Source organism: Myotis yumanensis, unplaced genomic scaffold (genome assembly GCF_028538775.1).
Source record: "Myotis yumanensis isolate MYYU_CA2020_CCGP unplaced genomic scaffold, mMyoYum1.0.hap1 SCAF_13, whole genome shotgun sequence".
In the NCBI taxonomy this organism is placed as follows: Eukaryota; Metazoa; Chordata; class Mammalia; order Chiroptera; family Vespertilionidae; genus Myotis; species Myotis yumanensis.
The window spans coordinates 24,347,044-24,371,794 of record NW_027223764.1 but is presented as its reverse complement, the minus strand read 5'-3'; the positions used below and the strand labels follow the sequence as shown (position 1 = coordinate 24,371,794).

General features: G+C 38.6%; 1 protein-coding gene across 8 annotated transcripts in view; it reads right to left on the bottom strand.

Annotated features, from left to right (window-relative positions):
* Positions 1-24,751, bottom strand: part of CPEB3 (cytoplasmic polyadenylation element binding protein 3) — a 179,111-nt gene that overhangs the window by 114,082 nt on the left and 40,278 nt on the right. The window lies entirely within an intron of this gene.

Here is a 24,751-nt window from a genome sequence, read left to right as displayed (position 1 = left end):
TCCCGGTCAGAGCATATGCCTGGGTTGCAGGCTCGATCTCCAGTGTGGGGTGTGCAGGAGACAGCCCATTGGTGGTTCTCTCTCATCACTGATGTTTCTATCTCCCTCTCCCTCTCCCTTCCTCTCTGAAATCAATAAAAATATATTTTTAAAAGAAACTACAAAAATTAAAGTTGCCCTTTCCCTGGTTACTATGCATGAGACTACCTGGTGTTGCTCCAAATCACAAGGTTGTTAGGCAGCATATTATTCCAAGCAGCTTATGAGGCATTGATTTATTAGACAAGATAATGTAAGGGAAGCTTGACCTTTGCAACCAAAACCTATCCTGGAACATTATGCAAAGGTACATGCAGCTCCTCATACTGTTTTCTTTTTTAACTGATCATAAATGTCAAAATCCTTCCACAAAGCTGACCACTTCTAGGTATAGTTGGACTCTCCCTTCCCCACCCCAATATTTTATCTCCAGTTATAGCAATGATTCAACCTATTATAATTTCTTCTTTATATCCCTGTCATCCTCAATAAACTCACTTCTATGAGAGCAGAGATGTGTCTTATTTCTTCCATATTCCCATCATTTGGCAGAGGGCCTGGCACATAATAGGTATTCAGTAAATAAATGTCTACTTTACATTTAAATTTTCCTTCTGATGGTTTCATATTGCAAGATTTTCACTTGAAACTAGCAAAGAACTGCACACCTATTAGAATTACTAAAAACAACAACACCACAGAAAACCCCTGACAATTCCAAATGCTGACTAGAACAAGGAACAACCAGAAATCTCATAAATTGTTGGCGGAAATGCAAAATGGTATAGCTATTTCAAAACAAAACAAAACAATTTGGGAGTTACTTATAAAGTTAAACATACACTGTTACAATGTAGCAACCCCACTCCTAAGTATTTACCTAAGAAATATAAAAACACACGTCCAGCAGCTACCTCACTGCGATCTATTGAAAGTCAGCCCTCGACACAATGGTTTGTAAATTTTAAAAAAAACAAGAAAAAAAATAGAAAAAGGAAAAGCAAAACAAAACACGTCCATACAAAAACCTGTACACAAATGTTTATAACAGCTTTACAAAACAACTTTATTCATTATTTCCAAAAATGAGAACCTACCCAAATGCCAATGAACTGGTGAATGGGTAAACAAATTGTGGTACATCCATATAGTAGAATATTATTCAGCAATAAAATGAAATGAAGTACTAATATGTGCTGTGACATGAATGTACCTTGAAAACACTATAAGTGAAATAAGCCAGTCACAAAGAATCTCATGTATAATTCCAATTATGTGAAACTAGAAGCCCAGTGCACAAATTCGTGCATGGGTGGGGTCTGGCCAGCACACCCCAATGAGGGCCAATAGAGCCGGGCTGGCAGAGGGGAGGGGATGCGGGAGGTTGGCCAGCCAGTCCTGTACCCAATCGGGCGGGGAGGAGGGGCGACTGGGGGTAGGCCCGCCAAGGGGGAGGGGCCGTGGGCAGTTGGCTGGCTGGCCCCGTCCCTGTTTCGGCCAGGGCCAGCCAGGGGGAGGGGCCGCCCTCCAATCTGGCCGGTTGGCCGGCTACAGTGCCCATCATAGCGACCGGTCATTCCGGTCGTTCTGGTCATTCTGGTCATTCTGGCGTTCCAGTTGCTTGGCTTTTATATATATAAATGTCCAGAATAGGCAACTTATCCATAGAGACAGAAAGTAGATTGGTCATTGTCTAGGGCTGGGGAAATCAGGAGGAAAATGGAGGTTGACTGCTAACAGGCATGAGGTTTCTTTCAGGACAATGAAAATGTTCTAGAATTAGATAGTGATGATTGAACATAAATTTGTAAATACACTAAAAGCTACCGCACTGTATACTTTAAAAGGGTGATCCTGCCCAAACCGGTTTGGCTCAGTGGCTAGAGCGTCAGCCTGCAGACTCAAGGGTCCCAGGTTCAATTCTGGTCAAGGGCATGTACCTTGGTTGCGGGCACATCCCCAGTAGGGGGTGTGCAGGAGGCAGCTGATCGATGTTTCTCTCTCATTGATGTTTCTAACTCTCTATCCCTCTCCCTTCTTCTCTGTAAAAAAATCAATAAAATATATTTTAAAAAAATAAAAATAAAAATAAAAGGGTGATCCCATCTAAAGAATACAGTGCATAATTCACATCTTGGTATGTGAATATCTCAACTAGAGGCCTGGTGCATGACATTCATGCACTGGGGGAGGTGGGGAGGCAGGGTTCCCTCAGCCAGGCCTGCACCCTTTGGCAGTTTGGGAGCCCTCGGGGATGTCCGACTGACAGCTTAGGCCTGCTCCTTAGCGCTCCCGCAGAGGCAAGAGAGGCTCCCGTCACTGCTGCTGCGCTTGCCAGCCATAAGCCTGGCTTGTGGTTGAGCAGCACTCCCCCTGTGGGAGCGCACTGACCACCAGGGGGCAGCTCCTGCGTTGAGTGTCTGCCCCCTGGTGGTCAGTGCACGTCATAGCGACTGGTCATTCTGCCATTTGGTCGATTTGCATATTACCCTTTTATTATATAGGATAAAGCTATTATTTCTTTAAAGTGCTTTTCTAAGGTTTTAGCAGGAACTATCACATCACCTGCACATCACCTGTCTACTTTAGGTAAAGGACATAACACCTAAGAACTTTCTTGAACTATGACTCAAGGATGGCAAAGTCTTGACTTCAACTGTTCCATTCAGGAGCCACTAAAAGATCCAGCCACTAACTACACCTAACCCAGGGAGCAGTAAAGCTCGAAAGACAACCCTAATGAGTTAATCAGTCAAATAACTAATGCCATCCATTGTCACATGTGTCATTTACGTTTCTGTGAGTGTCTTCAATGCTCCTCTGAGAGTTACAAGCAGTTATTGGCCATATTACCCACAAGCACCATCTTCTCATGTCACCCACTGTTTCTGATGAGTTTTTTTAAATCCCAGAGAGTCTTGTCTTACAGTCCTTCAGAGACCCAACCCATCCCATTTATAACCATGACACATTTTAAGAATGATGTGCTCCAGCATCTACCTAGAAGCATTACTAGACCATAAAAGACACCTATATGCATAAACACCAAACTCTGCCCTAACCCTGTTCATTTCCATTGTGGTTTGACTTGAATGGTTAGGTGAGGAGACAGATACACAGCAAAATTCACAGATTCACCAGAATCTGATGGGACTGTGATGTGTCTGCTGAGGCCCCCTGTTATCCTCTATGATCCTTGTATTTAAAAACTGAGCAGCAAAACACAGCTGCTTTTAGGCAAGTAGTCCTCCAGCAATGAACGCGATACAGCAACAACACTGTGCCGATTTGGACTAGCAGCTGTCTAGGGCTCTTCCCCCTTTGAGAAACCAACAGACAATGCCGTGCCCAGAGGACACACAGATTAACAGCTATGGACTTTAGTTCTTCACAGTCCCTCCCTGGCCACCACTGAAGCGGTCACAAATGTGTACGTGTGTCTATGTGAAGGCAGGGAACCTGGTGAGTACCAAAAACAAAATTCACTCCACGTTGATGGACTGGGACCAGCAGGAGAGGAGCACAGTATTTTTGTTTGTTTGTTTCTGAACCTTTTTTTTATCCTCAGAGGAGAAGGGAAAACAAACAAAAAACCCTGCATCTCAGATTTATTGTACAATTCTGATTCCAAATGAGACCAATAAATTAAGTAACCTAACAAATGTAATAGAATCATACAGTCAAAAGCCCAAAGTGTCTTAACCATTTCTAAAGTTTTATTATTTTTAAATTTAAACAGGCTTACTCCTTAACCCCCTTTGCCCAACCCATCTCTGACATAAAACAAAGTTGGTTTATAAGATTAGCTACCAATCTGTCTCTGGGGGAGAGGAAAATGGATGTCTCCATTGCTTTTCATAACACGTCTCATAGTCATATAACAAGTCACAGCTACCATATGACGGATGATTAACATGTGCCAGACCCTGGGCGGAGTACTTTGCTTGGATTACCTTATTTAACCTTTACAACTCTCCTATGAGGTAGGTAATTACAACCTCTACTTTACAGATGAGGAAAACTTTAAATTCAGTTCTTAAAACAAATCAGGTGTTCTTGAAGAAGACACAAATTATTTGTTATATAAGCATTCCAGGAAGAAAAGAACTTTATATGTTTATAAATCCTTAACCCAATTTTCCATTTAAAATGTTATCGCTTTTTTCTTTTAGATGTTAAAATATCTAAAATGCAAAGCACCTGGCCGGTGTGGCTCAGTGGTTGAGCATCAACCCATGAACCAGGAGAGGTCATGATTCGATTCCTGGTCAGGGTACATGCTCAGGTTGAGGGCTCAACCCCAGTCAGGGGCATGCAGGAGGCAGCCCTTGGATAATTTTCTCTCAGCATTGATGTTTCTAATTCTGTCTCCCTTTCTTTCCCTTCCTCTCTCTGAAATCAATTTTTAAAAAAGAATATTAAGAAAAATAAAATGCAAAGCATCTGCATTTTATTAAAACATTTGGTATTTGGGAGGTTAAAAATTTTTACTTAAAAATGAAGCCTGTGTCATTCTGGTAATGCTACATTAAGGTACTCTACAGATCATACAATAAAGTAAAATGTAATAATTTAGATTATGGGAAGTTCAATCATAATTTAAAAAACGTCTGTAGCACAGAGTATTTTTTAGAACATCTTTCTTTAATACTTTCAAGTCTTGGTGCTAACAAAATTTTGCCAAGTGTGCCAAAGGCTGTTTTTACTCTTTCTTCATTTATGCCTCATATATTTTGGGGGAACTTTAATATGCCAGGCCATTAAAGATTAAAAAGTTAAGTGACGCACGGACTCTGTCCACAAGAAGCCAGCTGTCCAGTTTATAGCTAATTACTACATAATGCAGGAAATGCAATGACAGAGCTGTGTGCTTAGAACTACGGGAGCACAAAAACGGAGAGATCAAAGGCTTCCAGAAAAAGAAGGCCAGGGCACAGAGACTTGCATATGTGCCGAGGGCCCACTTCCTCAAGAAATTGGTAAGGACCCAATAAGAAATTCTACAAAGGACAGATAGGCTATAGGCTATAAATAGATAAGACTTAATTTGTAAAATACTATTAACATTAAGGACCGATCATGTATAGATTAATATTCTACTGCAAGAGAGTCCAACTTTCTTTTTAAAACTTTTTTGTGTGTGGCTTTAAATCTTTCCCTTGGTATTCAATTTTGAGGATCTGGAGGGAAATAGTACCATTATCTATTGGAGCTAGATCTGTAAATATTCACTTTCCAGCATACTAATCTAATTTCCTCATATTACTTGTTATTTATAAAGAGTACTTCACATCTCACAAAGCATTTTCATTCACAGCCTTGCTCATCTGAACCTCATTAAGGTCTTCTTTTGAGCTTTACTTAGCATGCCCTATCCACTTCAACATATCCCAGAACCTTTCTCCTCTTATGAAATCAACAACAGGCTGTCAAAAATTCTTGGAATTAAATAATAGAACTGATCGATACTGGCTGTGTGCCCAGTACTGATTTAAGCACTTTACATGTTTTATCTCATTTCCTCCTCACAAAAGCCTATGGAAATAAATACTATTATTATCCCATCTTACAAATGAGAAAACTGAGGCTCAAAGATACCACACAAAAAGTATCCGAGACAGGAGTCACCCAGGCAATTCAGAGCCTTAAAACCATTGTGCTCTTCTGCCTCTAGGATAAGAATCACTCCTAGTTAATAATTCTCATTTCTGTTACTATCTAACCATTATTTTTCTACTCATCCTGATGTGTGGGAGTGTGGGGGTGAGAAAGAGCAATGTACCTTCTTATATTATTGTTTCTTATTCATTAAGTTGCATTCCCAGGGACAATGGAAAGGAAAGCAAAAAGGTAAATAATTCTAAAGTGTGGGGTTTTGTTTTGTTTTGTTTTGTCTATAATTTTAAATCTCTCTCTCTCTCTCATACCTATTAAAAAGACTAACAAAAAAAAACCAGAACACCTTTTTTTTTCTTAACTTTAATTTGTGTGTCAAACCCTATTTGGGGGAAACAGTTTACTTAAGTTAAAAACTTGAGTAATAATTTGCTCATAAAAAGTAATTAAAGTAGGACCTCCTGTTTGAAGGTTCTTAAAACTGATTCAATTGACAAAAATTAATTTTATTCCCAAAGTGTTGTGGAAACATGTATTGCCTAAAGAGTGAGGTACTAAAGTAAGAAACTTTACACACACACACACACACACACACACACACACACACACACACACAAATACAGCCATCCCCCTTATCCATGGTTTCACCTTTGGTGGTTTGTTATCCGCAGTCAACCTCAGCCCAAAAAATATTAAATGGAAAATTCCAGAAATAAACAATTCATACGTTTTAAATTGCTCGCTGTTCCGAGTAGTGTGATGAAACCTTGTGCTGCCCTACTCCATCCCGCCAAGGGCATGAATCATCCCTCTGTCCAGTGTTGTCCGCGCCGTATATGCTACCTCACTAAGCAGCCGTTTTGGTTATCAGATTGACTGTCTTGGTATCACAGTGCTTGTGTTCAAGTCGTCCTTATTTTACTTACTAATGGCCCCAAAGCAGAAGAGTAATGATGCTGGCAACGCAGACATATGACAGAGAAGCTGTAAAGGGTTTCCTTTAAGTGAAAAGGTGAGTACAGTACAGCAAGACGTTTTGAGAGAAAGACTACATTCACATAACCTTTATTACAACATATAGTAATAATGGTTCTATTTTATTATTAGTTATTATTGCTAACCTCTTACTGTGCCTAATTTATAAATTAAACTTTATCATAGGGAACAAGCAGAGTATATATATGGTTTGGTACTACCCACAGTTTCAGTCATCCACTGGGAGTCTTGAAACATATACCTCATGTATAGGGGGGATTACTGTAAGTATATAAACATAAATACATAGTATTCCTCTCTCCATGGGCTCTACTATCCATGGGATATATTATGTCTTCTGGAGGAAGAGCTAAATACAAGCAAGCAGACTGGCAGTGTTGTGGTTATATTCTCATTCAATGGCACTGTAGTGTATATACAATATTCTAAAAGCAAAGACTCAAAAATGGAATTTCAATAAAGTATTTGAGGAAGGAAAAAGGAGAGAAAAGTCAAGAAAAAATGAAAATGAAAAAGCAGACGAACTTGCTATTTGTTCAACTGTATACACAAGATTATCAGTCTTTTCACAGGAACGACCAGTGGTAGCCAGAATTAGAATGCTGTGCTGCTCTGCAGTAAATTTTTAAAGTAAAATTTCATAAATCAGAGCACATCATAAGCACCCAAATTTTAATAGAATTGGACTAGTTAACCTCCCTGTGGATCAGTTTTCTCATATGAAAAATGTGGATAATAATATTCTCCTTATATGGATGTTAAGAAGATAATATTTGTAAAGCACCAAATAAGCATTAGGAAAATAAACAAATGAATGCCAGCCTCCTCTGTTAGCACGCAGGAAAGTGACAGTGGTCACATACCATGGTATGGAAGTTCAGCATGAACCTCAATTCTGTTTTCATGAGGTAATAATGAACCAACATAAAGTCAGGCATAATTTACAGGGGGCAAACTATGGGATTGTGAAAAAGGCAAGTGGCAAATAAACTGCATTCAATTAAGTGGCACTGAATATATATATATTGGCATGTGAAAAATCTACAGCAATTATTTTGAAATAATGGAAAATAGGAAATTTGTTGAAGGCCAAAAGAAATGAGGAAAAATATCTCTCTCTCTCACACACACACACACCACATATACATTATAAGGATTAATACCTAAACTTTTGAACACTCTGTAGTCACTTGGAAAAACTATAGATATGAACAAAACTTCAATGGATATAGAGGGCTTTTAAATATACTTTTCATTTGAATAATTTTATGATTTTGTTGACAACTCATCTATATAAAAGCAATTTTATTTAAAATGTGAAAGACTATCTGGGAATATCTTTAAGGGATAACAAATGAGAATATGAAAAATGCTTTTGTCAACTAAAGAAAGCACCACACAAAATTAATAGAAACACTGGCACTACAATATGTACACTTAGCCATTTCTGGGAAGTATTTGTTGTTCAAAATACCTGACAATTTTAGAAAATTTGATGAAACGTCCTACCGAATGGAAGCAAAGGCTTAAGCATGTCAAACTCAAAGGCGAACATGGGCCCAATAAACAAGGCATGCGGCCCGTGGGCTGCAATTCTGACATACTTGCTCTAGGAGATAGTTTATGAAGCATACAAGAAAACACTTACATTCCCCTTCTGATTATATATTGTATCTCTCTACATGTTTATTAGTAAGGGCATGCTAATAAAGACTACAGATTTACACATAAATGTGAGAAATGAAACAGAAACCACAAGTTATCAAACTATACCATTACTTTCAGTACAGATAAACTGTGCCAAATCAGGACATAAAACACAAATTAAGGTCAAACTGTTTTAAACAACAGCTCCTTCAGACCCATGTATTCTAAGATAAGACTAAATACATGCATGAGCTAATACAAAAAAAATATATACAGTGGGGCCTTGACTTACGAGTGTCCCGACTAACGAGTTTTTTGAGATACCAGCTGTCTCTCGGAGGATTTTTTGCATTGAGTTGACAGAGTAATTTGAGTTAATGAGCTCCTTAATGAGCTCCTTAACGAGCTCGGTCTCGGAACGAATTAAACTCGTAAGTCAAGGCCCCACTGTGTGTGTATGTATATATATATAGATAGAGAGAGAGAGAGAGACAGAGAGAGAGCGCGCAATTGAAATGTGGCTAAAATGAATTGAGACATGTAGGTGTAAAATACACTGGATTTCGAAGACAGTTCAATAAAAATGTAAAATGTCTCCATAATTTTTATATTGATCGCATGTTGAAATGATATTCTGTATATTGCAGGTTGAATAAAATATATTATTAAAATTAATTTCACCTGTTTCTTTTTACTTTTTAAATGTGCCACTAGAAAATTTTAAATTATCCTGTGTCTTGCAGTACATTTCTACTGGGCAATGCAGACAAATAAATAAATGGGAACTCAGCCTGAATTCCTATGTTCCAAGTTGAGACTACTGACTATTCCAGCAGAGACCAATTTTACAAATTTAACCAATCCGGGCCCAAACTTGGCTTACTAATTTCTATCCTAAAACCACCCTGTGACTAAGCTAAGCCCCCAAAATTTTAAATACTCTTAACTTCCCTCCTTCTAAGAATACCCTTCTGAAATTCTGTCAAGGTGGTGCTTATGAGCAAGTTTAGGAAACCCAGCTTTGTGTAACCAACAGATTCCTCTGGTAGTCTTGGTAAGCACTTTCACAGTCAATAAATAAGAGTTGTAAAAAATGCAGTAAGTTGTGTTGAGGATGCATAACAAATAGGAACAGTTAGAAAAAATAATATAAACATTGTTTTGTCTAGTGATGTAAATTACCTAAATTAAAATCAACATTTGTAGCAATCTACCTTGTTTTGGAAGAGTGAACAAGCAAATCATGTGGGCACTAGGTTCCTGCTGACAGAGTAGAAGACAGCATTAAGTTAGAAACAACAGGAATAACATATATCCGTTTCATTGAGGTTTCTGAGCCATAGAGAATGACTAAAAACATCTAAATTTTCAGACTTTGTAGAACCCTTATTATTCTCATGCTTTGGTAACCAACTCCTGACTGGGTCTTTAAAATAGAATTGGGTGGGGTTCTGTGGGAGACATAGAATAAATGTGGCCATCTCTACTACTACTCCTCCAGTCTCAGGACTCAGCGGAACAACATTTTATAGCCCAATACCCAGGGTAAACCCCCTAGTCTAGAGCTGATTATGACGTGGCACAATAGCTGAAGTCCACCAAGTCTCCCCAGGACAGACTAAATTACACCCTGCCATTTTAATTCCCATCAATGGCCACATTTGAACTCCAGAATTATAGCTACTTAAATAAGCCATATTTATGAAATCTAAATTTACTCCCAAATCACTAAACAGAAAACCATACATATGACTCAATTTTCAACTTTTTACCATTGCACATATATTAATCTCAAGCAATGCAAAAACATTTTCGCTTTCCCCAAAATAGCCATCCCACTCAAACTTATTCTAATCATTTCCCTTCAACTTTCCCAGTGTTCTCCACATCAGTAAAAATAAAATTTTAATAAACAAAGACATCAGATACCCTCCAGATTCTATGGCAACCTAACTACAGAACATCAGAATGAAAATATTTCCCCACTTGGGAGCCATACATTGATGACAAAAACCACTGTGGTGGCATCTAAATATTAACACATCTGCCTAATTTACCAATGATGACCCACAATCAATTTTGCACCTTTGGCAGCTTTACTTTGATGTTTGGCATTCTTCTTAAGTCTTTCTTCTTTATCCATGAATGCTCAAATCAAATTAAATTTGTATTAACAAAACATGATTAAGAATGACCACTGAAAAAACAGTATTCCAAAATCAGAGAATTTTTTACTTTTAGACCATTAATACTACTTCACAGCTACAGGGTCTACTCAAATGTCTCACACTCAGTCTCCACAGGGTACAGATGTATGCGTGTACATATGTATATGAAAGAGAGAGACGTGCGTAGGTGTTTCATTGCAAAAAGTTACAGACACAGATCCTGTTCTCCTGCCTACCTGCAAGTGTACTAACTACCCACAGTGAGCCAACATAAATTACTGAGCAGATAAGATGGCCCTTTTTCGAAATCTATGGAAGAAGAGCAATAGAGGTTGTTAAGGGAACACTACAGCATAAAGAGATGCTCTCATTCACTCCCAGGGCCTGACTTACATCAGTTCTTCCTCACTTGTAATTTCATGCCTGCTGCTCATTTTTACTTGAATGGCCCCTCAGCTATTATGGCAACAGGAATTTAAGAGTGGGAACATCTTTATTAGTAGTTTAAAAAATGGGAATAGGTAATAGCAATTTTGATTTTGTGAGCTCCAAATGAAAGTCAAAGACAGCAGTTGGATACGCTGGTCATGTCACAAAGAGAAAAGGGAAGACCATCCTCTTCTCTTCTCCCTCAATCCTTTTAATGGATAGGAACCTCCATGGAGAATGATGTGGGAAACAGTGTCACCAAGTGTGAGCTGAGGCAAAGCCATGTAGAAAAAAATATTTTTAAAATAGCCTATAAGTAGGTACTGTTTTAAGCCTAACAGCTCAGAACAATCTTGCATTCCATCATATCCTCTACTCCATCAGTCAGCACTCCTGACATTTTTTATTTTGAAAGGTTTCTCAGTTATACCTTCCTAGATTTGTGCTAAACCCAAGATAACCATCATGCCCCTACCACCAAACTGCACTGTGGCAGGCACACACACTTCTCCAATCCACCTGCCTGGTCTTTCTAAACATGATTCCCATGGTGCCACTGCTCCAATCTTAGTCCTTCAGGGCTCCACTGTCTGTACAAGAGTCCAATTCCTAAGCCAGATATTCAGGATTGCCACTATCATAATGAGCATCATCAGTATAGTCTAATTCTGGACTCCATTTTGCATCCTCTTATTTTCCCTTATTATCTCATTTTTCTCCCCTACTTCTAATCTAGGTTCTCTTGCAGTATAGTGTATACAAAGACATCTTAAATGCTTTTCAAACCAAGTGGTGTCTAATAAGTAAAAATTTATTATTATTTTTAATCCTAAGACACAATCAACCCATCCTTATCTCCCAATAAGACCTAAAGTCCCTTGCTCTAGTCAGGAAAGTCTGTTCATAATCCCACTTATGGTTCATTTTTCTTTCTTTTAGACTCCCATTCTACCTAGCCAAATCCTATCTACCCTTCAAAATGGAGTTACAGGGACCCTCTCTATCACCTGTTTTCCCCCCTAGGCCAAATTATTTCTATTCCTCCTTGACCATTCACAGCAACTAACACATCACGCAATCTGGTACTTGCTTACAAATAATGCTCTAATTTTTAGTTCCTAAAGACAGGATTCAGATAATCTGTGTCATCCACAATACCTAACATAAGTCCAAGAACATAGTACATGCCTTATAAATACTTACTGAAATCAAACTCCAGTTAACCACATTGCCACCTATAACACATGTGAATTTCTATAGATTTATGAATTTTGCACAGCAGGGATAGTTTCTACAGCCGTCTCTATAGAACACAGATCTACAGAACATATCTTTTCTACATAGGTTGTCTTTTCACAATACTGACCACTGTGAGAAATTATCAGGCTAGATTATTAATAATATACAGAATGCATATTATGCTGAACACACAGTTTAACTTTCTTTGATGGTTTAGAACAAACACAAAGTGTCTTAGAGGCATCATGAATATTACGATTATGCCACAGGAGATTAACATTGGGTTTGAACTTGCTTATGACATTCCCTAGAAGAAACTTCTCAATATGATTCCCTGGTGTCAGCCTCCTTGCCTCTGGCTTGCTTGCATAAAACTGGAATAACAAATGGACAACGGCTTGCCTTCCAGGACAGGATGAAATGGCTGCCTTTTTGAATATTTAATTATCGTAACAAAAGCCGAAGCATCCTTTTATCTAGCTTTGTCCTCTTCGTGGAAATCTTCTTCACTGTCTTTCAGTGTCCTTTGATGTCTCAGCATTGAATACATTCTTTATTATTTATGTCCCTCTAACAGAATGTGTCAGTCCAACCCCCTTGTCGGTCTCAGCCCTCCATTATATCCCTCCGTGTGAAGGAATATATTCACTATCAAGAGATTTTTGTTTCCTTTCCTCTTCACTCCAGGCCTTGCCTTTTTTGACATTAAGTTATAATTTCCTTTAAGTCTCTATATTTCACATTTAACAGAATCTAGGCCTAAATTAGAATATCAAATATCCCATTGGATTTAAAAATCAAAATTCTGTGTGACACCTGCATGAGTCACCAGTTTTAAAATAGCTACTCTGGAATAACATTTCATATACTCGATCACACCAAAGCTGCTAGGTCAAATAAAATCACCTACATTGGCAAGTAAGTAGGAAGTAGGCAGTAAGCCCTAGAACGTTAACTAAATAATTTGGCTCCCTTCAGTGAGCTCATGACTTTGGAATGTTGAGGAATACAAGGTCAAAATATGATAAAAATCATTCTCCCCACCCCGTCTCCAATCTTCTAAAATGCTAAATTCATAATGCCTTTGAAAGTCGAGTTTAAAATTTTCCATTCACCACAGTTTTACTTTGCAACAGCCTGAAGCATTGGCACAATTCGCCTGTCTTTATTCTGCTTAAAATAAGCACAAAGTTGAATTTGATAAACATTGCAAAACAGTGTTTCATCAGCAGTATAAAATGGTTCAAGGTATTTAAATTGTTTTTGCAGCTTAAAGGCCAACTATTTTTTAACCAGATTCAATCATTTTGATACTGTCATGACATATATTTAAATAATAATAAAGACTTTTTTGTTGTTTGCCTCCAGATAATTTTTGCCCTTTGAATGAGGTACCTGGTAAAGCTTCAACTTAAACTGTCATATTAAAAACAACAACAACCCCTCCCTAAACAAACAAAACAGGGTCTTTCTGTTTTAATTCAGATACCTGCAGAGAAAGAGTTCAGAACTGGCAAAATTTGGTCAATTGTTCTTACCCAGGCCTTGAAGTCCGACATCTTAAACAAACTGTATTCCAAAATACTGCTGTTAAAAATGGCTCTTAACCAAAAAAAAAAAACTAAGTGAGAAATGATGGTTAAGTTTCCACACTAGCCCATAAGTAGTTAATTGGTTACAAAGCTAAACAAAGGACCTGCCTCACGTAGCCAACACTGTTGTGACGTAAAAACCTCAAGGTCTGGTACACTTCTCTCAGTGAGTTGCAGGTCTGTCGTTGAGATCTAGGACAGCTACCCCTCTGCACATGCAGGTATCACACAAAATTTTCATTTTTAAATACAATGGGAATTTGATATTCTAATTTAGGCTTAGATTCTGTTAAATGTAAAATATAGAGACTTAAAAGAAATTATAACTTAATGTCAAAAAGGCAAGGCCTGGAGTGAGGGGGAAAGGAAACAAAACCTTCAACTTCTACCCCCTCCCCCAGTTCTACTCTCTTCTCTCTTCTTTAGGTTACAACAGTAGAAATGGACCTTCTAAGGCTGTAGCAACAAAGAGGTGTATGGGAGAATGGAAGTGTCCCTCTGAGGAGAGAAGGCCCTATGAATATTACCAATTTCTGAAAAATCTATATTTATAAGTTGTACCTCCTATACCAGAAATGAAACAACATCCCTCTCTTGAATCAAAAGTTTCTAATCCATTTATTCATTCAAATATATACTGCAGTTAAAGCTTTCACTTAGCTGACTTTCCAGATTAACCCATGAGTTCCATCTCCCCTATTTAAAAAAATGCCCATAGCACACTCAATACCTGTGACAAATAAATCCGTGAACTTCTGCCCTATCACCTGAGCTGCAAGCTTACCTAGAGATGGTGGGTTCATCCTCATACTTTTAGTAGTATTGTAATTATGTAATTTAATGTACTATATGTAAATCAATGAAATGACTGCCAAGAATGTATTTGTATGATGAAGAGAAATGTGAATGTTCTAGAAAAAACTAGATAAAGGAGGAGTTAGACCCCTTTATTAGAAAGTTCTCAAATTAAAGTTAGGAAGGATTTCTCTCAACTATGAAGAGGAAGAAAGAACACTTTTATGAGATGCCTAAGTTTTTTAATGTTTCAAAGGTTTATTGGGTGCCATGTAGTAGTGCTTTTATTCCATATCTATAATTATTAATCATTTTTTAGTTATTTAATGGAGTTATAGCCCACCTCTCTCCCTAGAAATACAAATGAATAAACAACATACAATTCTGGTGGTTCCTATATCTGGTTCCTATCTCCTCTCCCCTCTATCTTCCCGCAAAGCTCAACTCCTGTGGCCCTATAAATCCTAAGCTTCAAAACATTTCATTATATTTACACTCATTTAAAAACTAAGCATTGTATTAGCAGAATAAATTTCATAGGTCTAATCCAGCCGTGGGCAAACGACGGCCCGCGGGCCGGAGCCGGCCCGTTTGAAATGAATAAAACTAAAAAAAAAAAAAAAAGACCGTACCCTTTTATGTAATGATGTTTACTTTGAATTTATATTAGTTCACACAAACACTCCATCCATGCTTTTGTTCCGGCCCTCCGGTCCAGTTTAAGAACCCATTGTGGCCCTCGAGTCAAAAAGTTTGCCACCCCTGGTCTAATCTCTACTTTGCTTACACCTTATTAATGACTAGAGGCCCAGTGCATGAAATTCATGTACTGGGAGGAGGGTGCAGTGAGGGGGGTGCAGCCTGCACCCTCTCGCAGTCCGGGAGCCCTCCGGGGATGTCCGACTGACAGCAGGGATTGTGCCTAAGCCATCAGTCGGACATCCTTACTGCTGCCGCAGAGGCCGGCAGAGGCTCCTGCCACAGCCACTGTGCTCGCCAGCCATAAGCCCGGCTTCTGGCTGAGCAGCGCTCCCCCTGTGGGAGCGCACTGACCATCAGGAGGCAGCTTCTGCGTTGAGCGTCTGCCCCCTGGTGGTCAGTGTGCATCATGGTGACCGTTTGTTCTGCTGTTTGGTCAATTTGCATATTAGCCTTTTATTATATAGGATATTTCAAATTGGTTAATAACATCCACCCAACTGAGTTTATTCAACTTATATAATAAAGGGTGCCAGCCCTGGCCAGTTTGGCTCACTGGATAGAGCGTCGGCCTGGGGACTAAAGGGTCCCAGGTTTGATTCCAGTCAAGGGCATGTACCTTGGTTGCGGGCACATCCCCAGTGGGGGGTGTGCAGGAGGCAGCTGGTCGATGCTTCTCTCTCATCGATGTTTCTAACTCTCTGTCCCTTTCCCTTCCTCTCTGTAAAAAATCAATAAAATATATATTTAAAAAAATAAATAAAAATAAAGTGTGCCAGATTTCATTTCTCTTATTGCTGATTGGTTAGCAGTTCCTTATAATTCTTTGCAACGCCAGGCTGTAACCCACAAACAAGATGACTAATCAGCTAACATATACTCTGATTCTCAGGATGCAATGAAAAAAATCAGGCTAGAATCAGCAAAAGCTCTTGACTTAGAATAGTAGTTATTTCTTCTCTCAGATTTAGTGTTCTAATAAGTAGTCCACAAAGTAATCTATCTTAATAAGGTTTTCCTTCCCACACATTAAGAGTCACACAAAAGCATGGGTGGATAAGAAATGTCAAATCACTTGCTCAAATATTCCCAACACATAGCTTTCCCTGTGAAGTTCCCCTACTCTAAACCCACCTGGCTTATGAGTCATGGAAATTCTAATCTGCCACTATTAAGCATTTACCCCTGTAGCTCGTTATCCCCAGCTGTGAAAACCAAAACCTGGAGTCATTCTAAACTCCTCCTTCTCCTTTATTCCCTGCATCCAAGCAATCACCAATCCTTCCAGTTGGCCTCCTGATTTCTCAATTCTGTCCCTTCTTCCCAATCACTTAAGGTCTCTACATGTTAACTGGTTTCCCTGCCTGTGTTTGGTTCCTGACAATCTATATGCCAGAAAAAACGTTCTGAAACAAAGATATGATACCTTCACTCACCTATTTTAAAAAGTTATAATAGCTACCTTTCTCAGCTTAAAAATCCTTCAGTGTCCCTAATGGACAAAGCTGAAGGCAGAGAATGCTGGAATGTCCTTTATAATCTGGCCCCTACCTACTTCTCCAGCCGTATGTCTTACTTGTCTCACCTCTCCCCTCGATCTGCTGCTCTCTCAGCACACCATGTTGTTTTTTACCTGTGTACCTGCTTTCACTCTGCTTAAAAACCCAGCCCCTGGTCTGCCTATCCAGCGCTAAATAAAGCTTTAAAAAGCCCAAGATGTTTAAGACAGCATTGTGTTTGATAATAGTTAAAAACTGAAAACAATCTAAATCCTCCAAATACAGAAATAATCTATTAAATATAATGAATCCCTGTAATGGAATATTTATGCAGTAAAAATGTTTACAAATTTAATTATATGAAAAGCTAAAGTATATGACTATAAAATTGTTACACAGAGTTATCTCAACGTATAAAATACATCATATATACACATACAAAAGAGATAACTGGAAGAAAATGTACCAAATCATTAAGAATACTTATCTCAACTGACCAGTGCGGTTCAGTGGTTGAGCATCAACCTAGGAACCAAGAGGTCCTGGTTACATTCCTAGTCAGGGCACATGGCCGGGTTGCAGGCTTGATCTGGCGTGCAAAAGGCAACCAATCAGTGATTCTCATCACTGATGTTTCTATTTCTGTCTCCCTCTCCCTTCTATCCTGAAATCAATAAAAATATATATATTTTTAAAGAATACTTATCTCTAGATAATAGGTTATAGGGAAAAATTTCCCCTCAAGTTTTAAATAGTGACTAAGTATTACTTTCAAAAAACTTTGAATATATTTTAAACTTTGAAGACTTTCCTGGAACCTTTCCAACCACACACACACACACACACACATTTAATCATTCCTTCCTCTGATTCAAGAATACACTCTCTTTGTTGTGCATGTCACACAGTTATAAACTTTATCATCTTATATTTTAATTCATGTCTGCCAGGGAGTTGTCTCAGGACAGGATATAATTCAGGTTTTTTTTTAAATATATATTTTTTTTATTGATTTCAGAGAGGAAGGGAGAGGAAGAGAGAGAGTTTCTATAGAAATATCAATGATGAGAGAGAATCATTGATCATCTGCCTCCTGCACGCCCCCTTACTGGGGATCGAGCCTGCAACCCAGGCACGAGCCCTTGAACCGAATCGAACCTGGGACCCTTCCATCCACAGGCTGACGCTCTATCCACTGAACCAAACCGGCAAGGGTGATATGATTCAGTTTCAATCCCTAGTGCCTGACTTCTGGTGGAGGCTAGTTAAATGTTTATAAAAGAAATTATTCTTACATTGCTAGCTACATGCAAATGACCAAAAAGTGCCTAATCAATCATCTGTAAATGTAAATCATTAACTCACCCAACAAATATTTACCATGCGCCTAAAATACCCCAGGTACTGTCACAACACCTAGGAACACTGCAGTGACAAGGTCCTTGCCTCGTGGAACCTACATTCTTGTGGAGAAACAAAACAAAACAAACCAGCTCATTTCAGAGGGAGACACGTGCTATAAAGAAAATGTGGGATAGCTGGAGTCACGGATGACCTGGGGAAAGAATGCAGCATCAAAGGCATATTGAAAGATGGTGGCCAGATACGAGGCAAGCAGATGAAGAAGAATGGAAGGACTGGACATGGAGCCAAAAGACCTAAGTTTCCATTTCTACTCTGTCACCTCATTAGCCAGGTAATATTCTGAGTCTCAATGAGGATGATAATCCCTAACTCACAAAAACATGTCAGGATTAAATAAAGTAACTTATGTGAAAAAGGTGAGGCCAGTGCGTGGCACTCAGGGCCTGCTGTATTTGTTAGCTGTATCTATTTGGAGGACACTAAAAGTAATATAACCCCCAAAAGCTGAACTACATGGATTATGACTGTAAGTGAAGATGCCAAAAGAAACTTCACAATGCAAATCCCATCCCTTTGACCAGAGAATTCTGTGATATGTGGCTAACAAAAAGACTGCATATGCTATCCTGAACCGTTTATCTGAACTGAGGATTCTACTAATTACAACTGCTTGAAACAACAATGTGGCAGAGTTGAATAGCCTACCCGTAATACCAAGTGCAAAGACACGAAAAACACAGATTCTGGATCCAAAAATTCTCTCTCAGCCTTTCCCTAGTATCTCATAAACTTTATTGGTCTTCGCGATTTTTAATCCCCTGCATATGTAGGCTATATTTCTCTAGTCCAAAAGAGGAAAGGAAATTTTCCATGGCGGATTACACAAGAGAGGTGCTTCTGGGTACATTTACTTCCCATCCTTTTTACGTGCTCCTTATCTGAAACCTAAGAACTAGGTCTCCTGGACTTTGAGTAGGAGGTTAGATTGTCAGATCACTAAAATGTTTCCTCTGAAGTATTTTCATCTCTAATCAGTCCCCAAACCCTACCATGTATTTAAGATAGACAGCCTTTTGCCCTTTACATCTCTGCTTTCCAATCTCACATTCTTCAAAAGAATGACTGGCTGAGTGGGCCTACTATAACCTATTCTCTGTCAAACTCTTAGACCTATTCTCTGCTTAATATTTTTAAGTGCTATTGGGAGAATTATTCTGACCCTCTTTCTGATCAGTTCTAATATTAATATCTTGATTTGTGAAGACAGGAACAAAACAGATCATCATGACAGAGTAAATTAACTCCACAAAAATTAGATGAGTAACAGTGACGAGGTAAAGAAAAATTTAACTCATAGGATGTAAGCTATCTAGGCATGCCAAACCTACAAATACAGAGTCACAGCTCAGAAACTATGGAATGGCCATAAAGTCTGGAAACACAAATAATATTTTCTATTTTTAACATATTAAAGGTGTCCTCTGACATTATGTACATTGATCTGCTTCCATATTCTATGTACATCTTTCAGAGATGACAAATCTGTCTCAATAATGTTTTAAATATACTGTATTGTAGAAAAGACAAAGCTATAGCAGCTTGTGTTTAAATGTTTACTCGTTCATTTAATGAGCACCTACTAAGTGTCAGGTGCTCATGAACTTCTAGATGCTGGTTCATTTGGCAGCACTGACCACTTAATTTAGTTGCATTGTATGACTAAAGACAGGGAGATACTTTTTTCTCTTGTACTTTGAAATAAGTTTGAATGCTTCAGGAATGAAGATATTTGGCTGTACAACTGCCTTATGCATACAAAATCAGTACACAATGTTTCCTTTCCTTCTCTTCATGTACATTAATTCTATGATCACTCCAAATGATATAAAGGCTGTTTGGTGCCCATTTCTATTTTTCTCCTTCAAAGTCTGCCAACAAGGATTCATATCGTATTTATTATTCCTGAGGATTATATAATAGTGCTTCTGGACAAAATAGGCTTGATTCCAAGATGCCAATTTATTGTATTATTTTAATTCAATAGTATTTTTCTATTTCAAGTTAAATCAAAATGCAAATATTAGAATGATTTCACATGAAGAAGTTCACATGCTCAGCACCTGTAAAGAACAAGAACACTAAAGGCTAGGAAAATAAATGTAAGAGAACTGAAGCAGAACCCCTCAGAACAAGCCATCTACAAGATATAAGAACCAGCTGTGGAAAATTCCTTGCAGGGCTGGCTACTGCAGCCACAGCACTCTCCCAGGGAGAGCCCCTTTGAAGCTGTGGCTATATTCCTCAGCTCTCAAGATCCTAACTTGGGGCTGTACACAGAATTCTATCTCTGCGAACCACACTGGCCCCTACAGAGAGCCAGGTATTGTCTTCAGGGAAGCAGTAATAAGGAGCTTCAAATTACAGACCTTGGAGATTCACAACTACCAAAAGCAACACTTGTGGCATTCAGGAAATTAAGAGTTGAAGCATTTCTCTCGTCACCAATTAAAATAGTCACAGAGCAAGGAAAATTCTTCCACTTGCATTGGCGAGTCAGCCATAAGAAGCAGCAGGTAGCTAAATGTAGAGCACCCTATGACATAAGCCTGCACTCCCTAGCCCTGAGCGCCAGACTGGCTTTCCAGGACAGGCAGTCACCACAACACACGGCATTCCAGCCCCTCTCCACTTCCGGGTGCCGCGAACTAGTGTGTAATTCTGGACTACTGATTATCGACAATATTTCCACCTTTAAACTCTGACTATGCAGTTGGTCCTCTGTATCCACGGGTTCCGGACCCGCGAATACAACCAACCGAGGACTGAAAACGGTATTTTCTCTCCACCTTTTGGAATCAGTGGATGTGGAGGGCCAACTATATGCTTTGTTCTACACTATTTTATATAAGGACCCTGAGCATCCATGGTGGTCTTGGAAACAATCCTCCATGGATACTGAAGGACAACTGTAATTACCGGTAGTTAAGCAGGCATTGACGAGCCATAACAGTATCTAATTTTTCTGAACACTTTGTTCTCATCCTCTCATAAAGCACCCCCAGAAGAGAGGCTCGCTCTCTCTCTCTCTCTCTCCATTTTTGCAGACTGGGGAAAAGCATCATTGGCTAAACGCCTTGACCCCAATCGCCAGTGAAAATGCTGAGGCTTCAACCAGGGTCTTCCTCACTTCAGGTTTCATGAGCCGTACACTACTCTATGTCTCCTCCATCTCTTTCCTCAGTAAATCCACGCGGCTTAATCAAACCTTTCACACTGCAGTAAACAGAACTGTGGCTGTATTCCTCATCCTTTTGACACTAGCAAAAACCACCTGTGCAATGATAAGTTGCAAGTGGACAAGAATTACCCATATGCGGCCCTTGAAAGACAGAAAGATAGGCTGGCCAATGAGGAAAACTATTTAAGTAGAAAACTGTCTTAGAAAATATCTAAAAACATTACATTTCTGAGAGATCACTTCTGTGTCAACTTACTGAAAGATCATAAAAAATTTAACACTAACTACTTTTCAACATGCAATTTTGAAGTATACAGTTTATATTATTAATGTTTCCAGTAGCATAAAAACCTTCTAGTATTTCCTAACCAACCCCTTTTTTCCAAAAGAATATAGATAATATGGCTTTGTTGGCATTCATATTAACCATGCCATAATACGTTCTCAAACAGTTTGTGGGGTCGGGTGAACTTTCAGTGGCTTTGCATTAGAGCAGTAGTTAAGAAACCAATTACAGAAGAATCTCCAGTTTTAAATCTAGGTCATACTATCCTTATTTAAGAGCAAGCATAAGCTAGATAATTTATATTACTTCCTGAAAATATATTTTTAAAAAGGAACATGGACAAGTTGAAAAAATACTGTTTCCACAGGATTTATTATAAATAGGCACATTTAGTTTTAAAATAATTTATAATCCCATGAATTCATCATGTAAGGAACTTCTCCCACAGTTACAGATAACCCACCAACAAAATTAACACTAAATTACATTTAACTAGACTTATGTCAGAATACATGAAATCTACGTAATCACTTTCAATTTGGGGTCGGGGAAGAGGGAAGAGATAAAGGTAGAGATGCAGACAGATAGCAGAAAATTTGAATTTTTCCCCAAAAAATACAATATTCAAAAATATATAAGCTAACTAAATAAATAAATAGTAGAAAATATTGGCTACTGTGAATTCCAGTGGTGGTATATGTATGGGCACTGTATTTTTCTTCCTATATTGTTATACATATAAAGATTGTTTAAACACAATTTCCAGGGTATATCACAAGGTCAAGTACAGATTCAGCCGAGGATCCTGCTTCTACCCTGCACTGTTAACTGAAGTCCAAGAGGTATCATAGCCAAAGTATTAATGCCTCCCCTGGCTCAGAGGCAGACTGCCTAGGTTCAAATCCCAACTCGGCCAGTTTCTGGCTGTGAGCTTGAGCAAATAATATAAATGCACGAACCCTCAAGTCATCAGTATAATGAAGATAATAACAGTCTCTACTTCAAATGAGTTCCAATGAAAAACTACATGTAAAGAGCTTAGCACAGGGCCTGGCTGACAGGTAAATCAGTGGTTTGCCACATTGTTATAGTAACCAGAGTGTATTTTCAGACAGAAAAAAAAAAAGACTAAATGACATTATACAGAAGTTTGGAGTTATTCAGATTGCACTGTATGGAACAATTGGTAATCCATACTATGATAAGATCATACAGAGCCTCAAGTCACCATTACTAAAACAATAATCATAACCCAACATTGATATGGTTCTTACTTACAGGCCAAGCACTGTGCTAAGCATTTTCTATGTAGTTTCTCACTTGAATGCATAGGAAGCAAGGAATTATTATTCCTCTTTTACAGATGAAGAAATTGAAGGTCAACAATTATAATTTGTTCAAGATTATGATGGCAGAGAGTTGAGATCTGAACATGGGCAATCTATCTCCAAAGCTTGCTTCTGACAGCAACTACCCACCTGAACTTGGGCAAGTCATTTCCCACATTGGGACTTCGATGTCCTCTGGAAAATGAGCAGAGTGGTGGGATGGGTGCTCTTAAAAGCCCCTTCTAGACTTTTCTGGACAAAAATGCTACTTAACCCAATTCACTGCTGTACAGAAAGCATCTCCGCTCTAGTCCTTTACATGCCTAGGCGTCTCTAGTCTTGCACAATTCCCTCGGCAGAGTGCCTCCATGTTCTTGAGCTCTGTTTGGTGGGAGGCATCGGTCAGGTAGGGAACCTCACTAGAAAGTTCCATAACTAAGTCTCTTTGAATTGAGTTCAAAGAAAACCTGACTTAAAACGAATTCTACCGGACAGCACTATTTGCTTGCTACAGGGAAGTTAAGAACATACATCAACAAAATTAGCCAAAAGCTCTAAGACCCGAGTTACGTCACTCTACCTCTCAGGACCTCAGTTTCCTTATTTATAGAAATGTAATGGCTTATAGATACAAGTAACCCCTAATGAAGCAGCCATCCCAATCCAGGGAAACCAATCAACCTTGTCAGAATTGAGAGAAGGGGTAAGGAAGCATGTGCACTTTGAAAAAACACATTTGAATACAGTTATTGCTTTTACCATATAAGCTACAGAAGTAAAGCTCCAAAAAAAAATGTATTGTGTTTGGCAAACGAAAGTGAAGCAGCATTGGGGAAGGGGAAAGGGAGAGGCGCATGGATTTTTTAAAATATGAAGATACATCAGAGTAGATAACTATTGAAAGCCCCTTTTAACTCAAAGTGTCTGTGAAATTTAAAAAAATCAAGTTAGCACTCTATGAAATAAACTTTTCAATTCAAAGAAAAAATCCTATTTGTCAAATAAACAAATTTTTTTAGAAGTCATTAGGACTACTTAAGATATTTTCTCCCCTTTAAAGAAAAATTATTTAAGTAAATGCACAAACATGTAAAATTCTCCACACAAGACTCAAACACACTGCAAACATACTTTATATACTTATCAACACAAACCAAGTCTGATAATATTCCAAGTCAAAATGCATCCTAGTTACTCCTACTCTGATTCTAATACTGCTTCAAAACCCGGGGGCTCCATTTTAAGAAACAAAGTGAGACATAAAGTCCATGCAGTTCTTTCGCTGGTCAAATATATAAAGCTGAATTTTAAATCAAATCTCTTCACCTACAAATCTTTCGGCCATCGTTGCCTATTTAATAGCACCATTAGGTGAAAAGACAAGGGACCAAACGCAATCCAGTGTGTCTGGCTATAATTAGCATTGCTGATAAATGGTCTGCTGAGAAACAACACACTACTTGTCAATATCTGTTTGGGGGAACTTTTATGGATTTAATCTCTCCCCAGATCCCATTTCTGGAGATAATTAATCAAAAGCTAGTTGCATTCAAATTCAACTCCTAGAAAAAGATAACTGATGTCTACATCGTCAGCTCTCAATTCCTAAACCTCCTTATTAGATTTGAGGTTGTCCTCTAAGACTTGGTTTGGGACTTGGGTTGGGAGCACCAAAATAAAAAGAGGGCCTATTAGAAAAAGAATACCATGAAAAAGTGGACAGCTTTTAGAAAAAGAGCTCTCCTAACCAAATGCAGCCTCCATCCCTGCCCTACCCCACCCCACCCCACCCCAAATAAAAGCAGAGAGAAATTC